This window comes from Heterocephalus glaber, unplaced genomic scaffold (genome assembly GCF_053883595.1).
Source record: "Heterocephalus glaber isolate CG9 unplaced genomic scaffold, H.glaber_assembly_v1.0 deba00001608, whole genome shotgun sequence".
NCBI classification, from domain to species: Eukaryota; Metazoa; Chordata; class Mammalia; order Rodentia; family Bathyergidae; genus Heterocephalus; species Heterocephalus glaber.
In genome coordinates this window covers 7,699,081-7,721,112 of record NW_028258379.1, presented here as the reverse complement: position 1 = coordinate 7,721,112, position 22,032 = coordinate 7,699,081, and the positions used below count along the sequence as shown (strand labels likewise).

General features: G+C 33.1%; 1 protein-coding gene across 34 annotated transcripts in view; it reads right to left on the bottom strand.

Moving 5' to 3' along the window:
- Positions 1–22,032, bottom strand: part of Gphn (gephyrin) — a 589,435-nt gene that overhangs the window by 318,992 nt on the left and 248,411 nt on the right. The gene's annotated exons all lie outside the window — the stretch shown is intronic.

Below are 22,032 nucleotides of genomic sequence, written 5' to 3'. Positions count from 1 at the left end.
TTTTTCTTTGTCTATTATGCTTTTGAAACAATTAGTTCCTGAAAACCTGAGATCTTATATCCCTCCTAGTCCTATGATTTTATAACATGATTAAAAGGGATAACAACTATCAAGTCAACTTTCCTCATGTATTGGCTAGAAGAACAACTCTATATGTACTATTTTTGATATCTTTAATATAAATTAAACAATAAAGTAAAATAAAAAATAAAGTAATAGGATTTAGCTATATATTAGGAGCATTAGGATTCTTAAGGTTCATAAGACAAAGGTAGTTAAACTTGGAATAAGCTAATAAAAGAGGCAAGAAATTTAATTTTCTAATGACCTGTGAAAAAGGGGATACAGAGACATTCCAGGTTTGGTTTTCAGACCACCACAATAAAATAAGTATCACAATAAAGCAAATTACACAGTTTTTCTGGTTTCCCAGTGTATATAAAAGTTTTGCTTTCACAACTTGTAGTCTGTTAATTGTGCAACAGTATTATGTCTAAAAAGTACATAGGTAATAATATTTTATTGCTAAAAATGCTGATGCTCATCTGAACTTTAGGCAAGCCATTAGATGTTTTGCTGGTGCAGGTTCTTGCTTCCACGGCTGCTGATGATGGTTGTTGATGGCTTCTGACTGATCAACAGATATATAATAATAATGTAAAAGTTTGGAATACTGTGAGAATTAATACAATCTGACACAGAGCTAGGAAGTGCACACATTAGAAAAATGGCACTGATAAGACTTGCTTGACACAGGGTTGCCACAAACCCATCTACTTGTGAAGTGTAAAAATTGAAGCTCCAAAAAATGAGTCGTACCTGTATATTTTACTGGAATGGTCAAGATATCTATCCTTTAGGCTAAAAGCAGTGGAAAAAGTATATGACAATCCATTTCTAGTTGCCTTTTTAAATAAATGAAGCAAATTATAATAACTGAAAACACAAAAACAAAGATTGCAAAATAAATTATTCCACTAAATAAGAAAAGCAAACAAAATATAAATTGTGGAGAGATATAGAAAAAGGTTGATATTTCAGTGTTTCACTATAAATAGTAAGAGTCCTAGATAAGATTATATCTCTGGTAAATTTCCTCTGCACAAAAGTTGAAAACTTGTCAAAGGAGTTAAAATGTGTCATCTAGGTATTAGACGCTAATGGATATTATAAACAAAATTTTAGGACGCATATAAATTGTTAATGTCTTATAATTATATAGAGTATAGGACTTCCAGAATTGATGCAATCTGCTGTTTAACCTAATCCCAGCACGTTGTTATATTTAATCTGGTACAAATTTTAATGGAACACTAACAAAGAATGCTTCCCATTCAAACAAACTTTAAATATAGGGGGCAGGATGCAGCAAAAAAAACCAAAACTTAATTTCTTCAGTTTGGAAGAAAATTACTACCATTTAGGTTCACAGCTAAACAATGTTAAGCTAGAATTATCTAAATCTTATTTCTATTTGCAAAGCCAAATCTATCTGATATGATTTTGAGGCCACCTGAAAACTAGAGCATTTTTATGTTAGAGATTGTTTTATTAAGGTTTTAAATTTCTTCTAAGGGAATTTACAATCTTAAGTCTTACAAATTAAGCAAGGGAATGTTATTAAGAATAATACTAAAGGAGGACTTTGGGACCTCCATATAAGCAATGGCTGACATTTGATGAGTTTAGGGGTTGCTATGGTCTGGATTTGATTGTCCCCCAAAGATTTATGTGTTAGAAGAGTGGGTCACAGTGTGACAATGTTATAAGGCAGTGAAACCTTTAAGATATGGTGCTTAGTGTAAAGAAATTAGCTAAATGGAGACACTTGCCCTCAGAAGGGATTAATGCCAGCCTCGTGGATTTACTTCCTGAGAGAACAAGCTATAAAAAAGTGTGAGCTTTCTCTTGCACCATATAATATTTCCTCCCGCAGAGCCATTTCCCTGTTTCTCTGTTGTGCTGTGATGGAACTAAGGGAGCCCTCACCAGCAGCAGAACAAATCTCTCTTCTCTTTTCTTCTCCTTTCTCCTCTCTTTCACCTTCCTTTCTTTCCTCTGTCTTCTATCTGTCTCTCTTTTCTTTCTTTTGAGGCAAGGTCTCACTATGAAGTTTGAGGCTGGCCTCAAACTTGCGTGATCCTCCTGCCTCAGGTCAGCCTCAGTGCTGGGATTATAGGTATGCATCAGGATGCCCAGCTCATTTATTTTTCATATAATTGTTTTATTGGACTTTGATTTTTTTTTAGGTTTTTGGAGACAGGGTCTTGGTCTGTAGTCCAGGCTGGTCTCGAACTCATGGCGATACTCCTGCCCCAGCCTCCTCTGTGCTGTGAGTACAGGCATGCAGCACCACGGCTGGCTGGATTTCATGTTTGTGGTATTCAAAGGGGTCTAAAAATAATTACTCAGGTAAAACTCTATTATGAATTATGTGGAATCATTGTTCATGTTATGCTGTGATTTGTTTTTAGGAGCGTCGTAGGTGAAATTCCTTCTCAAGTGTAATAACTAGAAATAGATTCTTTTCTGTGCTACTAGTTTTAAAATTATGATGCTTGTGAATCAAGTTACCCCTGAAAATAGAGGCAAATTTGTCAATAATTTTCAGCAGGCCTATTGAACAAAGCTTAGTTTTATCTCTTTGCCTGATTGTTGTCCTTTTAAAAATTCTGTTGTATTTATGTATTTGGGAATGACACCTTGACTATCTTTCAGGGTATAAAACTATATAAGTGTATAGGTTAATCAGTGTATACATTCTTTATCTTTTTGAAACACATATGCCAGGGGCTGGGGATTTAGCTCAGTGGTTCCACCACCTGCCTCGCAAGTGGAAGTTCCCGATTTCAATCACTGGTACAAAAAAACAAAACAAAACAAAAAAACCAAAAAACTACTCCAAGGAGGAGAGTTAATTTTTTTTTAAGATCATTGAGAGAATTTGGGCATATACACACAGATCTTATATATTTTTAGAACATAAAAGGAAGATATATATTGTATCAGAGAACAGGAAAAATATAAAAATCTATAAACCATCTAGAAACAGTAGTTGAGAAAGATGAAGGGATAGAGAATGAAGATTAAGAACTCAAACGGAAGAGCACTGGTAAGTGCAGAGTAGGGAGGCAGAGTACTGGATTAGTACAATCTACATTAGGGAGCAAGCAGCCAAATGAGGTGGAGAATGGAAGACAGAGCACAAAAGCTAAGTGCAAAGATCTATAAGCCTTAAATGGACAAGCACAACTAGAAGGCAGAGAGCAAGAGAATAAAAATTGATTTCAAATAAAATAGGAGAAAAGTACTTGTATAAAATATGAGACAAATCCAAGCAGAAGAATGGTTTTAAGAAGGCAGTGTTACTTTCAAACACATATTTTAGCCCAATATAGATAAGTAAAAGTTATCCATGTCTGTTAATGTGTAGATACTAAATATTTATTATCAATAGACTTCATTATCAAATGGAAAATAATGCCATAAAGGTTGGAATTATTTTTCTCACAATTAGCTTAAAATTCTATTACCTAATTTCTTAATTACTTATTGATTACCAAATTCTTTTTTTCTTAAAATGTAGTGGAAATTAACAGTTCTACTTCATAAATAAGTTCTTTTGAATTAGTAATATAAAAATAGTAAGTTGGATTTAGCTACTCTATTTAAATATTTATCTTTAAATTTCCAAATACTTTAACTATGAAAGTTCCAACTGAGTATCAAAGATCACACAATTGTGATCTTTTCCTTTTATCCTTGACACTTTGAAGATAACATTAAATTCAGAATGGTCATTCAAAAGATGTTTATTTGCAAAAATAGTGTCATATACAATGATTCTATGTCCAAGAGATCTTGTCAATGAAATTCATGTTAATTTTTTAACTTTGTAGAAAAAAAGACCTGTAAAAAGTTCGCTAACAGGCAATAATGTTTACACATATACTGAACACACAATAGCTAACTCTGTGTTAAGTTTCTTATATAGATGGTGACTGTGGAAAAGCATATAGTACAGTGCTTTTACTTATGTATACAGATATCAGTAATACCTTGGTTCATGAATGTTTCTGTTTGAAAATAATTCTGTTCTCAAACAAAAGCCTTCTGCAGAGTTTTGCTTCCATTCACAAACTCCCCATCAGGTGAGAACACGAACATGGCCACCTTCTGTACACAAAGACAAATATAGCCAGCTATCTTCCCCAAAACTGTAAAACCAATTAAGTTGTAAACTGAGGTACCACTTTTATTTTTTTTATTTTTGGTACCAGGGATCAAACTCGGGTCCTTGTGCTTGCGAGGCAGGTGGCAGAAACAATGAGCTAAATCCCCGGTCTGGTACCACTTTTATTAATGAAGCAGAACAATTTGTGATTTATATTCACATACTTATTAACTGACTAGGTAGATTTAATAAAATTTTATTTTAATAATAAAATAAATTTATATTCAAAAGACTATTGCTAAGCATGGTAGAGCATACCTGTAATGCCAGCACTCAGAGGACTGCAAGTTCAAAGGCAGCCTGGGCTACATACTGAGTTCAAGGCCAGCCTGGAGTATATAAGGAGACACTGTGCCACACCCAAACCAAACTCAATCTAATTCAACCTAACCCTAAATAGTAAAGAATGTCATGGATACATAGCTAATGGCTACTAATTATTTTGTTATACTACAAAGGTGAGATATGGTTACAGCAGTGGTTTTCAAACTTCAGTGCACATCAGAATCACCTAAGGCTTATTAAGCAATTTAATCATTGGTGGGTCTTACATCTCTTTCCTGATTTGGAACATCTAATGCACCACAGATTTCGCATATCGGATAATCTTCCAGGTGATACTTATGATGCTTATTAGAGGATCACACTGAAAATACAGTACATTGCTAAGGGAAAGAATGCACGATGTAAGGTGCATCACTTGGTCTAATCTTCAAGATCACTGCATATTCAACTTTGTAGGTTTATAAAAATGTGAAAATATTTCATTAGAGTCAAATATAGACCTAGTAAGAAGAAAAATAGGCACTTTAATGTCAGCCAGTTACATTTTCCTGAGTACTTTCCATGAAGGCAAGCATATTAATTTAATTTTCCTTTTTATCTATCAGTCAAGAAGCTGCTCCTTATTAAGTATTCTATGATAGCGGAATGTGGCAGGGTACACTTGTAATCCCAGTACACTGGGAGGCTGAGGCAAGAAAATTGCAAGTTTGAGTCCAGCTTGGGCAGCTTAGAGAGGTCTTGTCTCAAAATAAAATTCAAAAAGGGAGGAGGATATATAGCTCAGTGGTAGAGTGCTTCCCTAGCATGTGTGAAGTTTTGGGATCAAATTTTCAGTTCCCTCCCTGTTCCCCTTATCCTTTCAGCAATAAAAAAGTATCTTATGGTACACTGAAACTATTCTTAAAATATACTCCCCCACCGGATTACACATATATAAAATCTACATATAGAATAAAACTCCTGGGATATTCAAGGAACACCACTTATAAATCTATTCCCTTTCTCTTTTCAATGACAGAGTAAACTGAAGGTAAAAGTCATATATATATATATATTATGTATATATATATTTTATATATATGTATATATATATATCATGTATATATATATATTTTATATATATATATTTTTTTGGTACCGGGGATTGAACTCAGGACCTTGGGCTTGTGAGGCAGGTGGCGGCACCACTGAGCTAAATCCCCAGCCCAAAACTCACATATTTTAATGAGTGAATGAATCTATTCTAATTAGTTAAATGAATCTATTCTAATTAGTTAAAAACATTCATTTACAGTTTTTTGTTATTTTTATATTAGCTTCAATTAATTTATATTCTTGTTCAGCCAATCATATCACATCAGTGTATCATAACAATATGACTGAACGGTTATAAACTACTGCTGCAAAGAAAGAAAAGATAGAACCAAGAGATCAATGGAAGCATTTTTATATGCAATTGAAATTAAATAGTTGTAAGATTAAAATACAGTTGACACTTTAAAAAGTAGAAATAAAATTTAAAAAGGAATCTCAATTTTACTTGGGTGATACACCTTATTGCTAATGTGTGTCTTATTGCTAATGTGTGTCTAATCTTCTTAGATATTTATATCGTCTTCTGCTCTTGGAGGAAGCAGAGAACTTTTTATGTGGGAAAAGAAACCCCAGTTTTGTTATATTTTTAGTTTAAGTTGCATGATATATAACTAATATCTGTTTATGATGATAGTTCAAAGAAGTCAGTATAATTGTAGGGAAAAAGCAAGAAAGAGATTACAATGGCAATAATGCAATCAACTTCATCTTACCTTCCACTCAAAAAACATTTTCTTCTACAAATGATTTTTATTTTTCTTTATCACAGAGTAGTACTCCCTTGTATAAAAATTCTGCATTTTCTTTATCTTTTCATCTGCTGATATAGGCTGCTTCCAAGATTTAGGTATTATGAATTACACTGCTATATAAACATGGTATGCATGTATCACTGTAATATCAAAGAGCATATTATGTGCAGTAAGTTGGTGAATTGAGTCAGCTGTTTTCACATATTGCATCAATTCCTGAGGTTAGTGAATCATTGTACTAGGTAAGGTTTCAGTTGTTAAAGGTAATTATTTATCTCCATAATTACAGCACAACACTCTAAAGCAAGTCACTAATTTATCTGGCTCAATTAAAGGTCTCACTTCAATGCTAGCGTAAAAATCTGCTTGTAGGACTTACCAAGACATAATATGTCTTTGTACAATACAATATGGGTGAATAAAGATATCCAAATGTTGTTTCACTTTAACTAGCTAACATTTACAGATCATCCTAAGTTCAATAACCAACTTAAGTACATAAAAAGGAACACCCTGCAGCATTACAACTTTTCTCTTTACATACTGAGTTATTGGTCATGTAGCTTTTCTTCTTTATCTAAATAATAATTTGATAAAAAATATATGAGATCAAAAACCTGGGGACACAATAAGATTTTCATGAGAATATTTATTTTAATATTATGCTTACATGAATATCACTACTTTATATCTCATTTCCAGGAAAGGTGAAATATTAATATTTTTGGAATTATTAGCATTTCTATATTTGCAATATATATATATATGTTCATTTTTTGTATTATGTACAAAGTAACGAAGTTGTTCCTAATGGTAGGGTATTAATTACATTTCATTCAACCTACCTAGGAAAAATTATTCTCATTCCTGTTCCTCAACTGTTATATGTAGATGTGGAAACACACAAATATAAAAAAACAAGAATAAGTTTGAGAGATCTAATAGACAACATGGTGAAAGAACATCAGTAATTGTATTGTTTCCCTGAGATTTGTTGAGAATAGAGCTCAAATGTTCTCATCATATCGCCACAGAAAAAATAACTATGTGAGATGATGAGTATTTTAATTGGCTTTACTGTGCTAATCATATCACAATGCACATATTTATCAAATCAATCTATACACAACTTTTATTACTTAAATATATGTCAATAAATATGGGGTAAAAAAGAATTAAGAGGTTGAAAGATAATCTAATTTGAAATAAACTGAGAACCTGCTCTTTGATCAGTGAACTGGTGAAAACATAGCCTAGCCTCTTTGCAGTCTGTTAACTGTGGGAAGTACAGTAAGTTCCGGACATATGGACAAGTTTTGTTCCAGGAGAACGTTTGTGAGATTCATTTGTAAGTCCAATAGAGTGAGTCTTATACACCTTTGACACAAATATGTAAATGTAAAGCATAAAAAAACCCCACAAATGCAAGGTCCATTTGTATCTGTAAAAGTTTGGAACTCAATTGTTCATAAGTTGGGGACTTATTATAGTGTTTGAAATAAGCAGAAACATAATGGCTGCTCTAAAAAAACCTATATATTGGATTTGTATTATTTAATTAGTTGCTTTACTGAATGCAGTACAAATTTTTAATGTTCATATAACAATGTGACTTTAGGCTATGCTTAAATATCTTAATTAAAAATAAAAGGAATAAAGTCTTTCTTTGCCTGTAAGTACTATTTGTAAAAGGTTACTGCCAACTGATTTTATGAATTCTGAAATTTTGTTCTTTTACCCTGAGATGTGATAATTCTCTTTGGTATTCTTTTTAAAGAAAGCATTCATACTGAAAACATTTAATTATCACCTCGGAAGTTTCCTTTCTGCAAAACTGGATTCTCACCAAAATAGGCATGTGAAAAAAAAGAAGAAATAGAAAATAGATGAGTAAAGGAAGTAAAGAGAACTTCTTAGAAGGAGGGGGAAAAAGCCCCTAGAAAGATTTTAATTATTATTATAAGGTATTACATTTTGTCATTTCATACTACCCACACCCCAGTTTTAAAACTGGGGGTCAATTGGGCTGGGGATTTAGCTCAGTGGTGCTGCGCCTGCCTCACAAGCCAAAGGTCCTGAGTTCTATCCCTGGTACTAAAAACAAAAAAAAAGATAAAAAATTGGCCAATTAGGAAAAAGAAAAATGACTGCAGTACTCTTAAAAGCAAAGAAAATCCAGTATTTCTATTGCCTTGAGATCAGCTTAACTAAATACAAATTCCAATAGTGAGAGTAAAATATATACATATAAATATTTGGAGGCTATGATATTTGGAAGTTTGAGTTAAATAATCTGCTTTTTACAGATTTCCACATGTAAAGATTGATTTAATTCTTCTAACCTTTCACTTTGTAATCAGGCTTTTTCCTCATTTGTAACCTTATAGCCTAGTAATCCCTCAACATTCACATATTACACAAATATCAACTTCATTTTTATGTCTGCTGAAATTTATCTATCTCTCTGTTTTTCATTTTAAAAAAGGAGGCAATGATACTTGTTTCCCATATATCAGTTTAAACTATCAACACTATAAAGCATTTTTAGTTAATTAAAATAAGGTCATAATATTTATCATGCTAATGATATATTACATAAACTTGCAGTGCATCAAAAGTTCTGATTTCTTTTTTCTCTTCACTAGGAGAGTTAAACATGAATTATTATTATTTAGCCACCTACTTTAATAGTAGAAGGAATATTGACACAAGAAGATTTTATTTATGGTAACTTTTTAAAAAACACCTATAGACATTATTTAAATAGTTAATGTTCTTGTTTTGCATGTCATAGAGAAGATATAATTTACTATTTCTCTTTTTAAAAGTAAAGAAATAGACCAAGAAATTATTTGATCCAAGGCCATAGAGTAAATTAACAGAAAATTCCCTATGGGGAATTGAATCTGTAGACTCCAGTTCTGAATTTATTAATGTAATATTATATGCTTTAAGCTTACAAGGTACCATCACATCCTATTCAGATATTGGAAGGATCTTGTGGTCTGCTTAAATGTGAAAGAAAACAATGTTCTCAGTACCATCCTTCACATACATTGTTCAATACATACTTATTTTTACTAACAGACAAATCTAAAGTCATGCATATTGTAGATATTCATTTTATAGACTACAGTCAAAGCAACTGTGAAAACTGAATAGGTCTATCAGAAGCACAATAGAGGCTATAGGTACATATGCTTTTGAATGGATGCAGTTATCTGAAGATGTCTAAGGAATACAACACACCAGCATTAATTTTGAAAAGTCAATGAAGATTTATCAAGCAGCAGCAGTTTTGGAGATATAAGTTACCAGGAACATAGCCTTGGACATTACTATGAAACCTCTGAGCAGGTAGACTAGGAAATGTGAGGATCTGAAAATATCTCATGAAGAATAAAAGATCTAACAACATGTGGACTGTAGCTTTAACCTTAATTTCTATAGAAAATAACAATATAATTATGTATTTGAGCAAAGATGAAAATATACAACCAACTGTCCATAATGACTTGTGGTAAGCAGTTGAACTGGGAAGCCAAGAAAGTTTTTATCAATTTTTAAATTCCTATAACAACCATGTACTAAAAATTATAGCTGTATAAACAACAGCAGCTTATACCTTTTCTTTCCTTTTTTACTTCCTTTTCGGTCAAGATGGAAATAAGACTCAAGGTAGTATTTACAGGGGAACACAATGAAAAATGTTCCACTCAGCTAAAATCAGGGCTCTGCTGCTCATACTAAAAATTATTCATGAACTAAAATAGAACAAAGTTAGATGGGAGAAAATATTTTATCTTTATTGTGAGAAAGATATCTTAAAAAGGTACTGAAAAATAATCAGAGGCCTTATTTTTGTGAAACTTCTAAAAAGAGCACTTAATCTTTGCTAACAAAAAATGTAAAACAGCACCTAAAATGAAAATATTTCTTTTAAAAATTAAGTTCTTATATATATTTTAATTTGAAAGGAAATTATGTTAATAGTGCTATTAAGACAAATAAATAATAAAGGCTGATAAGTTATGGAAAACAAATAAAAAGGACTGGCAATGATAAAGACATTGATGTTAATGGTATATGTTGAGTTTGAATAAAACTTTTTATAAAATTTCCATGAAAAAGATGTAATTGTCCTAAATAATATATTATTTTCTATGTGGCTTTACATTTGGGTTTGTACTTTAATGAATTAAGTCACTATTTTATCTAAATCTCTAAAAGTAGATATATTTAAGATGCATAATCTTTCCAGTTTAGGATCTTATTGAGAAAATAGGGATTCCATGTTATAGTTGATATTATCTCCTGTTAATGCAAATACAGCTTAGAGGAAGAAAAAAGTACACACTATTTTTTGCAATTTTCTATGATTCAGGATAAAATGTGAGCTTAGAATGAGGTCTGAATACTTGAACTGATAATTAAAAGACATTAAAGTATCAAAAGTATATTTAGCCATTCTTCTAATGACTAAATATGTAGACCACAATGATTTGGTAGGTTATATAGTCTTTTGAATTTAATAGGCATCTATGTAGATTTAAAAACTAAATATTTTCCACAATTAATTTTTATTTTAATTCCTTATTTAAGACTGGAAGAAGTCTTAATATTTCCTTGGTTTATTATACGATAGTTTGAAAATGCTTTAATATTTTTAGTTGTGGATTTTGTTGACTTTACAACTTTGGTGATAATATGAAATTAGAATAAACGATATGACACAAAAACTACAAATACAATGTTGGCAGCTACTTAATTTATTTTTCTTTCTGTTATAGTATTCAGATCTTTGAATATGTGCTGAAGACTGACAAGTATTCTTATTTTTTTTCCTTTCTTTTCTTCAAATAAAATAAAGAGATCAGAAAGCAATCCACATTTCTTCCTAAAATTAAAAAATATAGATGTCCTTTACTCTGTTGGTGTTATGTATTTTGTTTCCAAATTCTCAAGTTTTCAAAAAAATTTTTATAAAATTTACCCTTTAATGATTTTTAGAAAAATATAATATAAATGCTAATGCATAAAATTAAGAATTCACAAATATTTGGACCAAATCCACATGATCCTAAAATGAAAAAAACAAAATAAAAAAGTATGAGAATATGCATAATGTTCTTAATTTGTGGAACCAAGTCTCTTATATACCCACAATAATTATAAACATTTCTCCAATTAATGCACTAATGATAGTGGGTAAATATAAACTCCCTTTTATATATTTTTAATATCTCTTAAACATAGATGTAGTTAATAAAATATAAACTCATCCAAAAGTCTCACACAAGAACTATAATTTTAAAAATCATATATTTTATTCAATAAAAAGAAAACATAACTAGTATAGATCATATTTCACTTTTTTATCTTAGAAAACATTGTTAGGTAGTGCTCTGTTTATCAGAAACTAATTGCCTTCATTCTCTAGGTTTCTAAGGACAACTAGCTTGATCACTATCTCATTAATCGATACATCTGTGAAGTGATGCTACTGCCTGGTGACTAGGAGAAACATTCTTATTCACTCTCTTCTTTCTTTTTAGGGATGCACGCACAAATAAAATTAGGACAGTAATCTTCCTACCTGGCGACAATAACTAGGAACCCATTTAATCCCACTTCAGACAGCTGCCTTCTTATGCATACAGACACAATATTTTAAACCGTTTTCCCTTCTCTCTCAATTTTTTATGTACACACACACACACACACACAAACAATATCCCTCTCTCTTGCCCTTATTTTTTCTTCCTGAGAGGAAAACCACTTTAATCATGGTTAAATGTACAAATGGTGAAATCCTAAAATAACAAAAGAAAGCCAACTGTTTTAAACAAAAATTAACACCTAGTTTTACTAACCTAACACCAGTAATGGCAAACCATTTATAGCTTTTAATGATACAAATAGCTCCACTGTGGCACATGTGCCACAGAATCACCACCACTGACCTATATTATTGGCAAGTTCCTTTCAGATTCTCTGTACAAATTTTCATCCATTTATTCTCAAATAATGGTATCTGTTTTTCCACAACCTTAAACATTAAAGACAAATTTGAAAGTTATTTTGAATTTAACTTTAATTACTAACATTGAATTATATTATTTTTCTTTATTGTACATATTTTTCATTTAAAAAAAAATAATGGCTTTGAATTTTGACTGAAGAAACTAATCTTTGCAAACCTCTACATTCAATTAGTCCAAAAGTGCTGGTAATTCTATCCAGAGAATTATATGTTCCTTTCCACTCTAATCTGCACTTCTCTCATTTAGGCTCTCAATATCTTTTATCTGAACTATTTCAACGACTTCTTTACTGGTGTTATGGGCAAGTCTACTCCTACTCGACCTATTCTCTATTCTGCTACCAAAGTGGTTTTTCTAAGAATACAAGCCTCATTAAATTCTTCATTTGTTTAACATCTTTTTTAAAAAAATCTAATTTCCTACAAAATAACCCAAATGTCTTTTATAAGACACAGATATCTTCTATCATTTGACATCACTATATTTCCAAGCTATTGATATGTCTCTCAAAATTCATTCTGCTGCCAAAGAGATCTAATGGCTGGTTTTGAATTTAAGCCATTGTGATTTTACAGTAAAATGGGTTAATAAATATTGGTAGAGGTATAAAGTGGATAAACCACTACATGAAATGAAATGAATCATTTTTACAAACAGAACAATGAACAAAAGAATACAGACACAAATTGTTACTGTATGATTCCCTTTATATCAGGTTTATTAAAAAAATAATGTATACTGTTAAAGGTCAGAATAGTAGTTACTCAAACTGTATGACCGTCCCCAGGGCCGAGGAGCAGAGCTGCCCCCAGCGCCGAGGTGAGCTTTCCAGGCAGCTATACCCCCCCCCCCAGTGCCTAGGAGGAGCCTTCCCAGCCGCCATATCTCTGTCCTCAGGGCAAAGGAGCAGAGAAACTCCCAGTGCTAAGGAGGAGCCTGCCAGGCAACTGTACCACCGACCCCAGCACTGAGGAGGTGACCTTTCTGGGCCACCGTACCACTGCCGGCAGAGCCCAGGAGGAGAGCCGGCCCCAGCACTGAGGAGGAGCCATCCAGGCCACCATACCAACGACCCCAGCACTGAGAAGGAGCCTTGCAGGCTGCCGAACCACTGCCCCCAGTGCTGAGGAGCAGGGCTGCCACCAGTGCCGAGGAGGTGAGCTTTTCCGGCATCCCTATCACCGCCCACAGTGCCAGGGAGCAGAGGCACCCCAAGCCTGGAGGAGGTGAGCCTCACAGGCACCAATAGCATGCCCCCCATTTGAATGAGAAGACACATAAACAAATCTCAAAACCAGTCTCCCAGATCACCTAAAGCAATACCAAAGGGAAATGAGATGGAACAATCTGATACTCAACCACCTGAACTCCCTCAACTTGCAACAAAAGAGGCTCTAGAAAAAATGAAATCAGAAATAACTTTTCAGATAACAGCAGAGATTGTTCTCATAGTGCAAGACATGATTAATAAATCTAGAGAGGATACAGATTAAAAAAATAGAACAGCTGAGGAACATGATGGAATTGCAACACAGGAAACAAATGGAATCTATAAAACAGATGCAAATAGATTTCCAGGAGATTAAAAACAATACTGAAAGTTTACCCAGCAGAATGAGCCAATGTGAAGACAGAATTTCAGATACAGAAGATAAGATTGCAATTAGTGACCAAGAAAAGAAAAATCTACTTAAAATAGTAAGGGACCACAAGACATCAATCCAGCAGCTGCTGGACGATGCAAAGAAGAATAACATAAGATTGACCATAGTCAATGAAGAAACAGGAGAAAGTGCAGATGACATACAAAAAGTGTTCACAGAAGTGATGGCAGAAAACTTCACAAGCAGGGGAAAAGAACTTGACATACAGATAAGTGAGGCATATAGGACTCCAACTAGCCTTGATCAAAAAAAATCTACACATATGCATATAATAGTTAAAATTCCAGAAACCCGAGAGAAGAACAAAATTCTACAAGGAGAGAAAAGAAACAAATCACATACAAAGAAAGCCCATCCGAATCACAGCAGATTTTCTCAATACAAACCCTCAAGGCAAGAAGAGCTTGGAGTGATGGATTGAAGCCCTAAAGGAAAACAGCCTCCAACCTAGATTGATGTACCCTGCAAAACTATCTTTCAAAGTTGATGGAGAAATAAGATACTTTCATGACAGAGAGCACCTTAGGAACTTCATGAATACCAAACCAGTACTCCAAAAATTTTTACACAATATCCTAGGAAAAGACAACAAGGATCACAAGCCCAGGAAGCCCATCAAAATGAATCCATCTGGTACAACAAGAAGTTAAACCCAAATGGGGAGAATCCAACAAAAAGGAAAAAGTCATGACAATAAGTCAATATGTATCAGATATAACCATCAATGTTAATGGTCTCAATTCACCTATCAAAAGAAACAGACTAGCAGAATGGGTCAAGAAGCAAAATCCAACAATATGCTGCATACAATAAACACACTTAATTAAAAAAGAAACTCATAGACTGAAAGCTAAAGGGGAGAAAACAATACTCCATGTGACAGGAACCTGAAAAAGAGCAGGAGTACCTATCCTCTTTGCAGATCAAGTGGATTTCAAACCAACATTGACTAAGAGAGACAAAGAAGGACACTACATCCTTGTAAAGGGAAAAATCCACAGGAAGAGATGACAATCATAAATTTCTATGCACCAAACACTACTGCACCCAACTATATAAAACAAATACTAACAGACATGAAAAATCAAATAAGCACTAATACAATAGGAGTGTGGGACCTCAACAGCCCTCTGTTACAAATAGATAGATCAACTAGACAAAAAAAAAGCAACAAAATACTAGAACTCAATCAAACTCTTGAACAAATGAACTTAACTGATGTTTACAGTATTCTACACCAAAAAGTCAGAATACACATTCTTTTCAGCTGCACATGGGTCTTTCTCCAAAACAGACCACATACTCACTCATAGAACATGTTTAAGTAAGTGCAAAGAAATTGAAGTCATCCCCTGTATATTAGCAGATAATGGTGCAGTGCAATTGGAGATCAATAGCAAAAGAAACTGCAAAGATTTCATAAACACATGGAAATTGAACAACACAATTCTGAATAACCAATGGGTCATACAGCAAATTAAAGAAGAAATCAGACAGTTCCTCCAATTAAATGACAATGACAATACAACATATCAGAATCTATGGGACACAATGAAAGCAGTCTTATGAGGGAAATTCATAGCAGTGAATACTCATATTAGGAAAACAGAATGAGCCCAATTAAACAACCTGATGTTGAACCTCAAGCTTCTAGAAAAAAGAAGAGCAGGACAACCCCAAAGCTCATACAAGGGAGGAAATTGTAAAGATCAGAGGAGAAATCAGTGCAATGGAGACTAAAAGAACAATACAAAAAAATCAATGAAGCCAAGAGTTGATTCTTCAAAAGAATAAACAAAATTGACAAACCCTTAGCCAACCTTATCAGAAAAAGGAAAGAAAAGGCCCAAATTCATACAATTAGGAATGAAAAGGATGAAATTACAATGGACCCAGCAGAAATCCAGAGGATCATCAATACCTACTTCCAAAACCTATACGCCAAAAGATGGACAACACAGAAGAAATGGACAGATTCCTGGATAGGTATGAATTACCAAAGTTGAACAAAGACCTAGAAATTCTCAACAACCCAAAATCAATCAATGAAATTGAAAACATAATTAAAAACTTACCAATTAAGAAAAGCCCAGGTCCTGATGGTTTCACTGCTGATTCTACAAGTCATATAGAGAGGAACTAGCCACTACTATTTAAACTCTTCAATGAAAGTAAAAGAGAAGCAATACTCCTGAATTCATTCCTGGAAACAAGCATCACCTTGATCCACAAAGCAGAGAAAGACCCAGCTGAAAAAGAGAACTACGGGCCAATCTCACTAGTGAACATAGATGCAAAAATCCTTAATAAGATAATGGCAAACAGAATGCAGAAGATCATCAAGAAGATCATACACCCAGACCAAGTGGGATTCATCCCAGGGATGCAAGGATGGTTCAACATGCACAAATCAATCAATGTAATACACTATATCAATAGAGCTAAGGACAAAAACCATACGATCATCTCAATAGATCCAGAAAAAGCATTTGACAAAATCCCACATGCATTTATGATAAAAACCCTACAAAAAATTGGAATAGACAGGCTCTACCTCAATCTGATCAAAGCCATCTATGAAAAACCAACAGCCAATATCATATTAAATGGTCAAAAACTGAAATCCTTCCCCTCAAAATCAGGAACAAGACAAGGATGTCCACTATCACCACTCTTGTTCAATATAGTTCTGGAAACATTAGCCACAGCAATTAGACAAGACAAAGAAATAAAAGGAATAAAGATAGGTAATGAAGAAGTCAAATTGTCATTATTTGCAGATGACATGATACTCTATATAGAAGACCCCAAGAACTCCACCAAAAGTCTTCTAGACTTAATAGCCTAATTCAGTAAAGTATCTGGTTACAAGGTCAACACACAAAAATCAATAGCTTTCCTCTACACGAATGACAGACTCACTGAGAGAGAAATAGGGTAAAAAATTCCTTTCACAATAGCATCCAAGAAACTGAAATACTTAGGAATCAACCTAACAAAAGAAATCAAAGACCTCTTCTCTGAAAACTATGGCACTCTGAAAAGAGAGATTGAAGATGATATCAGAAAATGGACAGACAACCCTTGCTCTGGGGTAGGAAGGATCAACATAGTGAAAATGACCATACTTCCAAAACTGCTATATGGCTTCAATGCAATCCTATTAGAAATCCCAGCAGCATACTTCATGGACCTTGAGAAAACAATCCAAAAATTCATTTGGAACAAGAAGAGACCCAGAATAGCAAAAGCAATTCTAGATAACAGAGACATGGCAGAGGGTATCACAACACCCAACTTGAAACTGTACTACAAAGCTACTGTGATAAAAACAGCATGGTACTGGCAAAGAAACAGACTGGAAGACCAGTGGAACACATTAGAAGATACAGAAACAACTCCAGGCACACTCAGTCACCTTATCTTCAGTAAAGGAGCCAAACACCATCACTGGAGGAAAGATAGCCTCTTTAATAAATGGTGCTGAAAAAACTGGGTCTCAACTTGCCAAAGGTTAAAACAAGGCCTATATCTCTCATGTGCACTAAACTGAAATCAAATTGGATTAAAGATCTAAATATTAAAACAGAAGTGCTGAATCGGATGCAACAGAGGTTAAATAGAACTCTTGAATACACTGGTGTAGGAAAAGATTTTATGAACAAAACCTCAGTTGCCCGTGAACTAGCACAGACAATCAACAAATGGGACGTCATCTTATTAAAAAGCTTCTGTACAGCAAGAGAAACCACCAACAGCGTGAAGAGACAACCCACAATGTGGGAAAAAATTTTCACCGCTGTTCCTCAGACAAAGGTCTACTATCTAGAATCTATAAAGAACTTAAAAAAATCAGACCTCCCAAATTTAAAGACCAAATTTGAAAATGGGCATCTGAAGTGAACAGACATTTCTCAGACAAAGAAGTAGAAATAGAAAATAAAAATATGAAAAAATGTTCAACATTAATTTGAGAGATGCAAATGAAAACAATACTGAGATTCCACCTCACCTCACAAAAAAATGGCTGCTCTGAAGAAATTAACCAATAAGAAATGCTGGCAGGGTTGTGGGGAGAAAGGAACCCTTCTTCATTGTTGGTGGGAGTGTAGAGTTGTGCAACCACCGTGGAAATCAGTATGGAAATACCTCAAGGAACTAGGACTAGACGTCCCATTTGACACAGTTATTCCCCTACTGGGTATGTTCCCCTAAGAAATGAAAGAGTCATACCACAGTGATATATGTGCACCCATGTTCAAAGCAGCACAGTTTGTAATAGCTAAAACTTGGAAGCAGCCCAACGGCCCATTAACTGGAGACTGGCATAAAAAAATGTGGATTTTAATAAAATGGACTACTACTCAGCTATAAAAAATGAGAAATTAGAGACATTTATAGCTAAATGAATGCACATTGAGGCCATACTCTTAAGTGAAATAATTAGGACACATATGTGTAAATACCAAATAGTTTCTCTAGAGTGAGAAACTGCAAGTGTGAATAAGGACTAAAAGGTATAGTAGATAATGTGAAATAGGAAGAAAAGGGGCAAAGGAGAAGGAGAAGTCTGAGGGATAAGGGAAAGAAAATAAGAGAATGGAATTAATATGAGAAAATGAAAAAAATGGAAACAAAGTCTTTGTAAATGGGGAGGCATGGTGGGTTTGAAGGGAGGGCAGGAGTATGGGGAAAAAATAAGAACCAGGAGATATTATGTAAAGGTGCAAATTTCCAATGATGAATGTCATTATATTGTATACCTGAAATGTACCAATAAAATTAATTTGAAAAAAGAATAGTAGTTACTCTTGAAGATGAGCTATTATTCTAAGAGCACTAGGGCTTTTCTGGCATGCTGGTAGCATTTTGGTTTTTTCATTTGTATCCTGATTACCTGATTATATGAGTATGTTCAGTTTTTTCAAAATCCACTAAGCTATAACCATACTATTTGTGTGTTTTTGTAATTTAAATAAAATGTAAGCAACAACAAAAAGCAATCCCTATGTCACTGCCTTGAAAGTTTCCCTAAACTAAGCCCCTCAGGTCAACATTTTTTGCTCTTAATACAAAACTAAATCAAGTATCACATAGTTATTTATCCAGTTCTTTCTACTTCCCAATAATAATTTCACTTTTCAAACTATTAAGATAATAACTTCCTATTCACATACCTCCAATCCTCAGCACAGAGGCTGCAAGTTAATGGGTGCTGAATAACACTATTTAAATGAAGGTTTCTCAATTTTGCATTATTAATATTTTGTGGCAGCTAATTCTGTATGTAGGGGGATATCCTGTGAATTGTAAAAAATCTATGGCTTCTTGGCTGTCAATATCAGATCACCCTCCAAATGTGAAAACCCAAAATGTCATCAGGCATTGCCAATATTTGCTGGGGGATCAAAATGCCTCCACTAGTTGAGAAGCTCTTATGCATGTTTTTATTGGAAAGTATAACTAAATGTTAATTCAGTTATGAAAGACAAGGTTGTGAAATGGTTTGCCGGTTGAGGGCGAATAAAAAATATACTCATTTGGACACAGGAAGAAGAGTTAAGGTCTACATGCTAGAAAATGTTAACAAAATATTTTTGATGTCAAATAATAAAATATAATTAACATGAATGCAGATTATCCTAATTTTTCCTTTGAAATTCCTATGCAGAAAAATGAATTGCTATGCAAAATACGTATAAGGTTATATATTTGTAATTTTTAAAAATTATTGCTAATAGTAGTTATATATATTTAATATCCTAATTATAAGTTATTTCAAAAGGTTTTTAAAAGTAGTCCAGGAATAGACCATTGCTGCTAAATTATTGAGGTTCAATAAATTTTTGGTTGTAAAATATTTAATAGGAAGCATTCTACGAGGAAAACACAGCTAGAAAATATGCTAAAATCTATCAGCAATGTGGAGAGGGAACTTCACAAAAGGCAAAACATAACATTTAATAAACTGCATTTATATTTTATCAAAATCTTGCCATAGATTCAGGATGAGCTTTTTAGTTTAATCATTGCTGAAGGAATGTGAGTGATAAAATAATTGAGTACTATTGCAATTCCTTAAGATCCTCTTTGTGATTAGAATTGGTCTTTAAGTCTGGAATACTGAGTTAAAACAGAACAAAAAAAGGCAGTTTAAAAAAAGAAAACTGATCAAATCTAAGAAGAGTATTTCATTTCATTATTAACTTGCAGCCTGTTAATAAAGCATATAGTTTTTAACTATAAATTGGGAAGATTAAAAACTATAATGGACATGTAACACCACAGACCAATAGTCCAAATTTGTACATGTATTTTAAGAAGTCAATATGCCAATACATATTTTTAGAAGTCACAATTTTGAGTCAGTTATTCTATTTTAAGAAAGTATTTTTAAGGTGATCATTAGAAGTATATATGACAAGTTTATGAAGAAATTTGTGACAGAAAATAGAAAAGAACCAAAATGTTTTTACAAAGATATTAAATTTTCAGAGTTTACTTATAATCTACAGTGATGGACATACCAATTTTTTGTATAATAGTAATTAGTTGAAGAAAATTTTATATCATGTGAAAAGGAGAGAGTTTACTAGCAAAGCTTCTGGAGTTATGACTTCCTAATTCAAATTCTAGTTCTATTACCTTCTGCTAGTTTTGTGACCTAGGTCAACATATGTAATCTTTTAATCTTTCTGAACCTGCTCCTCTTATCTGCAAAATGTTATCTGTTTTGTAGGTTATGTCAGATTAAATAAGATATTACACAGCATGCTTATCATAAAGCTTGGCACACAGTAAGTGTATATAATACAGTGATATTACTAAAAAATTCAAAATATGAATCTATACATCTGGTATGTTTCCATTATGTTTATTAATCAATTTATTCTAGAAAATAACTGAGGTCTGGCATTACTGGTGAATTTTATTTACTTCAATGTACTTTTTTGTATTTTTAAATTATTTTTTGGCAAAAAAAATCACATATTATAAAAAGGAGTTATATTAAAAGGGGGTTATTTTTTTAAATCTATTATTAAAAGATAATTATAAAAACTGTTATTTCCCTTTCCTAATGATCATATATGTTTCAGTTAAAATCACATCTTTAATAGCTATCTCACAATAAAAAGTCACCATTTTGTGCTTTAATGAAACACCTATAATATGCAAAATGCTATGCTCCTAATATTCTGGCACTAACCAGGAAATATGGAAATTTGAAGATGGATCTTGTTGATATAACAGAAGCTTCCCACAGGTGGTCTTCAGTTTTACCTTATTCTTTCTAAACTTCACAAGAAGCAGGATACCTAAACAGGCTTTGCCATTTGCCACTTTCACAAAGTCTATCTTAAGTTTGATCAGATGCAGTAAAAGCTGAAAAATTAATGTTGTTGCTTAAGACTTCTGTAACAGGGTTATGACCTTAACTTCAAAGTAAATACACATGTACTACCATACTATGGAAGTAAATGAACCAAAGAAAATTTGATTCCTGATTATCTGAAGAATTAATCTAAGCAGTTTTTATGCTGGTGACAAGAACAGAAAATACTCTCAATTTCTGCACGTGTACTAAATATTTTAAGAAATCTTAAAAGCATTCAAAATACAAAAGTTTGGCATTGGCTTGTATATTATAAACATCCAAATACCTAACTAGTGAACTTTTCATTGATTTTTGATGTTAAATTAAAACAATGCTACATATGAATAAAAAGCTTTATTCCAGTTTCTCCTTTTGAAGTAATTTACCTTCCCTCAGTGATCTCCTTACCAGTCTAACCTCTTATCCCATAGTTTTGAGCAGCAACACTAAACTATTTGATAGTAGGAGCAAAAATGGCAGGAAAGGGATCAGGGGAAATATAAAGACTGGTTATTAGAGCTTCCTCCTCTTGTTGTATGATTTGGAACCAAAGAGAAAGTACTTTCACAAAATGTTCATATAA